This window comes from Henckelia pumila, chromosome 3 (assembly GCF_033568475.1).
Source record: "Henckelia pumila isolate YLH828 chromosome 3, ASM3356847v2, whole genome shotgun sequence".
Taxonomy (NCBI): Eukaryota; Viridiplantae; Streptophyta; class Magnoliopsida; order Lamiales; family Gesneriaceae; genus Henckelia; species Henckelia pumila.
The window spans coordinates 138,610,096-138,620,048 of NC_133122.1; the positions used below are offsets into that span (position 1 = coordinate 138,610,096).

Consider the following 9,953-nt stretch of genomic DNA (forward strand, 5'->3'; position numbering starts at 1 on the left):
AAAAATTAAATAACGATATTTATCTTCTATTTCTAAAAATAAAAAATGAATGTTTTAAACTCTACACTATTTATCTCATATTGCAAAATAAGAATTGTTATTTAATTAATTAATTTTTTTAAAAAAATTCTAATTTATATTTTATTTTACTATTAATTTTGATTTAAAAAAATTCTTCACTATATTTTTAGTTGTTTCTAAACTTTTATATATTGACTTTCATATCTATATACTATATATAAAGCAATAGCACCTTAGTGGTCTCTTAGTATGATCACTTTTAAAAAAATTTTAAAAAAAAACCTCCGCAAAATTATCAAATTTCAAAATAAAATATTAAAACAAATACTCGAATCTGTCATCATCCAGTCGGTAAATTTCAAAAATAATTACAGTTTCGGAATTCTCGCGACGAGAGCTACGTTTCTACGTAAGTTTTATTAAATTCTATCAAGTTCAAAATTTTGGTTGTTGTTGGATTCGCGAATTTATTTGATAAACATGTTCTTGAGTTAATAGAGATATAATATATCTAAGACAGTTTGTGAAAATACCATCATTTGGACGTGTTTTTAATTTTTGAATTATTTTCTGAAAAATCACGTTTGAAGGGCTGCCTATATTCAAAAATTTGGGTTCAATTGATGATCATATTGTAATGAAAATATTATGTTATTTATGTTGAGGAATTTTGGAAATACCTGATTTTTTATCGTGATGCCGTCGGGTTGAGTTTTGATGAGCTATTGGGTATTTGAATTGAACTAAGCATTGAAATGAAATCCTGAAGATGATATTGAGCATGTATATTATCCATTTCAGATTTCAATTGGATATTATCGAATTCGAGTTATTGGGAATTCGATCGAGGTTTGAATCGATTATTGTTTTGAAATATCAATACTTGATCGAATGAAAATTAAATTAAGTTTTGTATATTGTTGTAGCCATACGGATTTGAGCATTTTGGAATTATTATTGAAGGTATGAGCAAGCGAGGAATTTTTGGGGATTGAGCACGTGAGACAAATTCGATTCTCGAGCCCCTAAATCATACATTTTACTTGTTTATGTGTCATTGCCTGATTTTATTCGATTCAAGTGTTTGAATAATAGCATGAACTACTTGATGGCTCTTTCTTTTAATATTTATTCCATGCTATTTTGAATCAAATATATTACATGTTATGAGATGATTTTTTAAAATGAGCAGCGACAATCAAGTATTTGAAATAACGAGAGTAAGCTATTTTTGATTATACATATTGTATCGTCTCAAACATATTAAGCCTAATTCTTTTAGTTTGAGCAAGCAAGTAGCAAGAGAACGTTTTGGGCTTATATACGAGTGGGTCAGGTTTTAGCATGGGCTTTTTGTACGCCAGCATACTCTATATAGTGGTGTCAAAGTCCTGGGTTAAGAAATCCAACATGCCACCCCGATTGGTAGAGTAGGTGGTGATGATGGGGTTATTTTTTTTCTCGTTTCAGGATCCCATTACCGAGATTGAATTTATATCTCGATGTCGAGGTCGGATACTAACCTTAATGATTTGATATCCATCGTTTGGAAGCCAGCATTTTATTGAGCATGCATTTCACGAAATCATGACATACTTTGAAATGCATTGTAATTGTTAAATTTGATTATATTGCTTCCATTGTTCATACTGGGTTTAATACTCACCGGTTTATCCGACTGTTGCTTTTTTTATGTGTGTGCATTGAAACAGGTGAGTCAGGATCGAGTAATAAAAGGTCATGAAATCTTGGGTTTGAGTATAAACGTGGAGCTCGGGTGTAGCTTGGAAGTTGTTGAGTGCATTTTAAATAAATATGAAACAAATTGTAATTATCGAATGTGTTGCACTTCTTTCTCGATTTGATGTCGTTTAAAATCCTTTTATTTGTAATATTTGATCATTGTATCGAGATGGAACCATTTTGGGTCTTTAAGAAATTTTTTTTAAAAAAATATGGCTGGGCCGTCGGAACATTAGATGGCGCGCCCGCGCCACTCTTGTTCAAGGCGACAGCGTGGGCGTGCCCTAAGGGCGCGGGCGCGCTGCCCCTTATAAAAAATTCCCGAGCTTGTTTGGTTATTTGTCGTGTTTTGGTTTGACCCTGTTGTCTCCACATTAGGTGGTATCAGAGCGTTAAGTTGTCATTGGTCGACATTAGATGTTGTGAGCTGGGTAGTTGCATCCGCTTGATTTTATTTTTTCCGCATGTGATTGATTTCATTGCATGATTTGAATGAAATATACATGCGAGTATACCTTATCACTTGAGATTATCTGCTTATGTTATTTATGTGCCATAACTTGTAAAGTGTGGGTGATTGAAAGCAAGCGTATCAGTATTGATTTTAATTTTGAGATATTACATGCCTCGAGTTTTACGATCTGAGAACGATTGAACTAAGATGATGGTTATGATGCCTTGATATTTTGTGCTATGATTTCAAAATGGCATACATGGCTCCTCGTAGAAAGAGAAGTACACCTAGAACAGAGAAAATGCCTCAAGCAGAGGAAGTCCCTCAGAGAAAAGCCCCTCGGACCAGAGAAGTACCTAAAACTGAGCAGGGTAGTGCTGATGATGATCCCATGGACACTACTCCTACACCAATGGAAGTACTACTAAAACGATTTCAGTCGTTTAAGCCACCAACCTTGAAAGGAACGGATAATGTCGTTGAATGTAAAAGTTGGCTCAAGGATATTGAACAGTTGTTCGAGTCACTAGATTACTCTGATGACCGCAAAATTTGGATAATTATACATCAATTACTAGATGTTGCCAAAAGTTGGTGGATCATGACAAAGAAATCCTTGGAAAACCAAGGCACTTCTATTAATTGGAAATTATTTAAGACCGATTTCTATCAGTGTTTCTTTCCTACGTACTACAGAAAAGATAAAGGAGCAGAATTTTCCAATCTGAGGCAAGGTGACATGAATATAGAGGATTTTGTTGCTAAATTCTAGAGCTTGATCCGATTTTCACCACATGTTTCTGGGGGCGAAGGAGCTAAGGCCGATGACTTCATCAATGGCCTAAATCCTAACATATTTACTCTGGTTTATTCTGGGAGACCGAAAAATATGTTTGATGCACTTGATCGAGCTAAAGGAGTTGAAGCTGGTATTTTGAGATAGAGAGGATTTTCATCCATGCCTACGTCCTCGAAACCATCACAACCACACCCCTAGCCACAATATCAACAACAAAACAGTTGATACGAGGGAGGTGGAAGCAGTAACAACAGAAGGGATCGGTTCAGGCCTAAGGGTAAACAGTTCAAGAGGCATGGTGGCAAATCTTCCAACTTCAGCAAACCGAGACAGTAAGTTTTGGTTCAGAGTTTGGGATCCTCATCATTATACTGCAACAAGTGTTGAGGGAAACACCCCTGTGATAACTGTGTAAGAGTTTGGGGCAACTGTAATTTGTGTAGACAGACGGGACATTATGCCATAGTGTGTCCTAGCCGTGGTTCCGAAATATCAGGTGGTTGAGCTAATTTGAGACCTGCAACTTACTCTGATCCCCTTCAACTTTGTTGGAGCTGGAAATTTTTCAATACTTCAATCATAGCCCGATCCACCTCCACACATTTTTCAAACACTTGATGACCTAAAACAATCCCCTCTCTCACCATGAAGTGACCTTTTTCCCAATTTAAAACTAAATTAGATTCTTTACATCTTTTCAAAACCTTATTTAGGTTACTTAGACAATCATCAAAAGAAAAATCTATGACAGAAAAATCATCCATAAATACCTCTATGAATTTTTCCACCATATCATGAAAAATCGAGAGCATGCATCTCTAGAAGGTTACCAGTGCATTACATAAACCAAATGACATTCTTTTATATGCAAATGTACCATAAGTACATGTAAAAGTCGTTTTAATGTTGGTCCTCTGGTGCAATGGAAATCTGCATATAACCCAAATAACCATCTAAAAAACGATAGAAAGCATGTCCGTCCAGCCTTTCTGCCATTTGATCTATGAAGGGGAGGGGAAAATGGTCTTTACAGGTGGCATTATTAAGCTTTCTATAATTAATACAAACATGCCACCCGGTAACAGTACTAGTAGGAATAAGTTTATTATTTTAATTTTCAACTACAGTTATTTCACCCTTTTTTGGTATCACCTGTACTAGATTAACCCACTCGCTATCAGAAATAGGGAAGATAATATCCGCATCGAGCAATTTAATCACCTCTTTCTTGACTACCTCTTGCATTTCAGGATTAAGACATCGATGTGGTTGCACTAACGTATAATGATCGGATTCCATGAGTATTTTTTGCATGCACATAGACGGACTTATCCCTTTTATGTCAGCGATGCTCCATCCTATCGCTCTAACGTGCTCCCTTAGTAACCTCAGTAGCTTCTCTTCTTCCATATCTGTCAAAGATGATGAAAAAATTACTGGAAGTTGATCATTATCCTTCAAATATTAATACTTTAATTGAGAGGGGAGTGGTTTAAGTTCGAGAATATGAGGCTCTTCGATTGATAGTTTCAACGGTTTTGGAACATGCCCAAGCTCCGATCTTCAGAATTTTTATCTTAGTCAATGGCTTGGCTGCATCCAAGTAAATTGCGCACTCTTCTACGTCTTCACTATCATCCTCATCAGTGACTGCTTTAGTCATGCAGATTTCAAGTGGATCTGTACACAATTGTTCCTGAATATTACACTCCACCAAATCATCAGTAGCATCAATTCTAAAACATTTAGAAGTATCCATGGGATATCTCATAGAATGAAAAACATTAAACAATATGATCTCATCATTCATTCTCAAGACCAACTTGCCTTTGTGTACATCAACAAGAGCTTTTTCTATGGCTAAAAATAGTCTCTCTAAGATAAGAGGGATCTCTTGATCTTCTTCCATATCAAGAAATACAAAATCCATCGTAAAAATAAACTTATCCATTTTTACCAAAACATCTTCCACAACTCCCCTAGGATACTTAATTGATCTGTCAGCTAATTGCAAAAAGATTTTTTTTGGCCTTACTTCACCAATTCCCAATTTTTCAAAGCACGAATAAGACATTAAATTTATATTATCCCCTAAATCACACAATTCCTTTCTAAAAAAAGAATTTCCAATAGTGCATGTAATGGAGAAACTACCCAAATCCTTGAGTTTCAGAGGAAGCTTACTTTGCAAAATAGCGGAACATTCCTCCGAAAACTTTACAGTTTCAAAATCAACCAGTTTTCTCTTTTTAGACCAAAGTTTTTTAAAAAACATGGCATAACTGGGCATTTGAGCCAAAGCATCTGCAAAGAGAATATTGATATGAAGTTTTCTGAAAAGTTCAAAAAATTTGAAAAATTGACTATCCAATTGCAGTTGCTTTGCTCTCTAAGGAAAAGGGAGTTTACTCAAGTCTATGTCAACATTAACATCATAGTTAGAAGACTTACTCTTTTACCTTTTGGCGATGACTTTTCGGGGCTTTTCTTGTCTTCCTTTTTCTCTCCAGTATTTGCACCAACGGTCTCCTCATCCTCAACCTTATTTTTAAGTTCCTCAACCTGTAATCTTGTCACGGCCATGATGGCCTTAACATCTTTTGGATTCTTTTTAGTGTATCTTGGAAACGACCCCGGCTCCATAGTAGATAGGTGGGTTGCTAACTGACTCATCTGTGTCTCCAGCTTTTTCAGCATTGCTTCTTGGCTCTGTAGCCTCGTCTCAGTTCCAACAACATATTTCATCAAAATCTCCTTGAAGATAGGCTTTTTCTCTTTGGACTTAGCAGGTTTTGCAGAATTTCAAAGGATTTCCATGAGAAATTTGGATGAATTTTCCAGCCCGGATTATATGTGTTGTTGTAGGGATTGTTCTGCTGCTATCTTCCTTGGTTTCCTATGAAGTTTATTGTTTCTGCCTCAAAAGTCTGTTATTCCTCAGTGACATTCCCTTGAAATTGGTTAATAGTGGATGACTGCATCTGCGACATCTGATAAGTAAGAGTGTCGATCTTTGCATACAGAGCTGTTAATGCATCAATCTCCAAGATCCAAAATATTTTTTCCTTTTCATATCCGGCCACCCCATATTACTTTCAGCCATATTCCAAATAATTTCCCATGTGTCTGCTGGAGTTTTTTTGAAAAGACTTCCATTAGTTGTAGCATCTAGCGTAGATCTCACCGATGGATCTACTCCATTGCAGAAAGTGTGAGTCTGTTGGCTTTGGGTGAGGTTATGTTGAGGAAACATCCTCAGCATCTTGAATCTGATCCAAGCCGCATTCAAAGATTCTCCCTCCTTCTTAAAGGAAATAATATTGAAAAATAGTTTGGCCATCTTTGTGGGTGGGAAGTATTTATTCACGAATACTTCGACAAGCTCCACCCATGTAGTGATAGAACCGGTAGGCAAATCATCTAGCCACTCGAGTGTGTCTCCTTGTTAAGAGAATGGAAATAACCATAGTCTCAATGCATCAGGGGTTACTCGATTGAACTTAAAAGTATCATAGATCGACAGAAAATGCTCCAGATGAGCGTAGGGATCTTCTATAGAAGCTCCTCCAAATCATACTTGAATTTGAATCATCTAAATAATAGCTGACTTGAGCTCAAATTTGTTCGCCTCAACAGCGGAACAAACTATGCTAGATCTATATCCTTTGACAGGACGCCTAATCAGATCCAATACGGTGCGGTTGTATGTAATCTCTTCCCCCGACTCTGATTCAAGTTCTAGATTAAGAGTTCTCTTAGCTTTCTGAATTCTACTGAGCATGCGTTTGATCTCCAAGTCAAGTGGTACTAGATCCTTGGACGTTCGAGTGCTATGCATACACAAGAAAATTACCTAAAAATCAAATACAAGAGAAAATATCAGAATTAAATAAAGAAAGAAGCAAAATAAAAGTCTAGTCTCAATTAAAATAAAAAATTTGATATCAGTATCAGCCCTCGGCAACGGCGCCAAAAACTTGATCGCCTCAAAATTCGGTTTGTTTTTGCAGTCCGAACTAAAATATGAGACAGAGGAGATGGCTAGATTTGTTGAAAGACTTCGATTGTGAAATCAAATATTATCCGGAAAATTCGAATGCAGCTGGTGATGCTTTGAGCCGAAAGCTCTGTTCTTTATCTCTTTATACTATCGGTGTTCCTCAGATGATCGACGACTGTTGCACTTCTGGTTTGGATTTTGAAACAGATAGGAGGTCTATCCAATTTATGCTATGCAAGCCGAGCCAAAGTTATTTCTGATGATCAAGAAAGCATAGAAGTATGATCCGAGCTGTCAGAATTCGATAGAGAAGGTCAGATCTGGGCATCAGTCTGAGTTTCAGGTCAGGGATGATGTTTTGTTTGTGAATAACCGTATTGTTGTGCTAGATATTTCCGAGTTGAGACAGCGTATTCTTTGAGAGGCACATTGCAGTCGGTTTAGTGTTCATCCAGGTGGCCGGAAGATGTATAATGATTTGAAGAGCCAGTTTTTGTGGAAGCAGATGAAGAGAGATGTCACGAGATTTGTGTCCCATTTTTTGAATTGCCAGCAGGTGAAAGCCGAGAGGAAGAGACCGGGTGGTCTACTACATATCTTACCTGTTCCTGAATGAAAATGAGATCATATCTCGATGGATTTCGTCACAAAACTACCGCGTTAAATACGATGATGTGATGCTATTTGGGTAGTGATTGGCCGATTGACGAAATCTGCCAGTTTTATTCCGTACAGGATGACATATCGTCATGATCAGATGGCCGAGTTGTATGTCAGGGAGATTTTCAGATTGCATGGTATGCCAAAGTCGATTGTTTCTGACCGAGATCCGTGGTTTACTTCTCACTTCTGGCACAGTCTACAGGCACTAGGTACTCGTCTACACTTGAGTACAACATATCATCCACAGACTAACGGTCAATCAGAGCGGACGATTCAGACTTTGTAGGATATGCTCCGAGCAGTAGTGCTTGACTTTGGCACTAGTTGGCAGGATTCGTTGCCTCTTGTAGAGTTTTCGTACAACAACAGCTTTCAGACGAGTATTGTCATGGCATATTTTGAAGCATTGTACGGAAAGAAGTGCAGATCTCCGTTGTACTAGGATGAGATTTTTGAGTCGCCTGATTTGATACAAGATATGATTCGTGATATGGATGAGCAGGTAAAGATTATTTGGTTGAGAATGAAGATAGCTCAGGACAGACAGGCGAAGTATGCAAAGATCAAACGCAGACCTCTGCATAGGTATCTCCGGTCGTCCATTACGTAAACATACATATATAATACTACTAGGATATATATGATCGTAAAAACCATGATGTAATGATAATAATAATGCTTACATAATAAGACAAAAAAAAACCCTCCAATATAAAACAGCCAGCCCTCTCCTTGTAAACATTTCAAACACTCCCCTTCTTCTCCTCATCTTAGCATTCTTCTTCTTTTTCTTCTTCTTCTTATTCTTCTTCTTCTTCTCTCCAATACCCACCCCACCACTTCCCTCCAACCAACCAAAGAACCCAAAAATTAATATAAATTATATGTTTGAAACTCTATACTTTGTCATTTTTGTGGGTTTTTTTTTTCTATTACCAACTCATTTCACGCAAAAGAAATTAGAAAATGGTAGGAAGAAATTGCAACGAGCTTCCTCCTGGATTTAGATTTTATCCCACTGATGAAGAATTAATTATGTGTTATCTCCGAAACCAGGCTACATCGATCCAGGCCATGCCCTGTTTCCAATATCATTCCCGATGTTGATATCTACAAATTTGATCCTTGGGAATTACCTGGTTAGTGTGTATTAATTTGTAATATATATTCAAAACTCGTACTTTAGTCTAAAACTTTAATCTTGTTGATTAAGCTATTTAAAGATATTCGTTAACATTAGTTATTGTGAATATTATATTTGTCTGTAGAGTGAGCAATTATTGATTTTGGCCATACATATCATGTGGATCTCTTTTTATTGGTTATAATAAATATTTTTCTATTTTGGGTTTTTAATGGACCCCGCATGTATTAATAAATAAGGATCTTAAATCCATTATGGGGATAATGCATGTATAGGTAGGTTGAAATGAACCCCAAAATTATTATAAATAAAATTTTGAAATTCAAATATATGGCATATATGTATATAAAATGGAATTATGTTGATATTAACATATATATTTCCACCTTCCATCATATGTAGAGAAAGCCGAAGTTGGAGAGAACGAATGATACTTCTTCACCCCGCGGGACAGGAAGTACTCGAACGGGGTGCCCCCGAATCGAGCCGCGGTTTCCGGGTATTGGAAAGCCACGGGCACAGATAAAGCCATCTACAGTGGATCAAATTACGGTGGGATCAAGAAAGCCCTTGTGTTCTACAAGGGCAAGCCACCCAAAGGTATCAAGACTGATTGGATCATGCACGAGTATCGATTGAGTGACTCGAGATCGCTACCTCACAAGCAAAATGGATCTATGAGGGTAACCTAACGACTTCTTTCTGAGTCGTTTTAAACTTTATAATATATATATACTAGCAGATCTTAACTCACGCGATTTGATCTTTTGTCGTATTTAATGTTTTAGTTGGACGATTGGGTGCTATGTAGGATCTACAAGAAGAAGAACTTGGGAAAAAAACGATGATCAAAGAGTTGAGAACACATTGATAACTCAAATCCAAAGTAGCAATAATGAGCCTCAAGTACCTCAAAAGTTATTTCCAAGAAACTTTTCGCTAACCGATCACTTGTGGGATTTCGATTACATAAATTCAATCTCCCAACTTATGCATGAAAACTCGTACAATTTGTCCTTCAATGTTCAAGAAAAGGGCTGGCCCTCGGAAAAGTGAGAGAGCAGGAGCATCAAGATCCCGGGAAAGCATAGGTGTAAGGGTTGTTTTTTTTTTTTTGTAGAAAATAAGG

The 9,953-nt window shown here is 36.9% G+C and overlaps 1 pseudogene; it reads left to right on the forward strand.

The window, feature by feature from the left end:
- Positions 1–8,646: 8,646 nt before the first annotated feature.
- On the forward strand, positions 8,647–9,880 carry LOC140889608 (NAC domain-containing protein 1-like; annotated as a pseudogene).
- Positions 9,881–9,953: the final 73 nt, after the last annotated feature.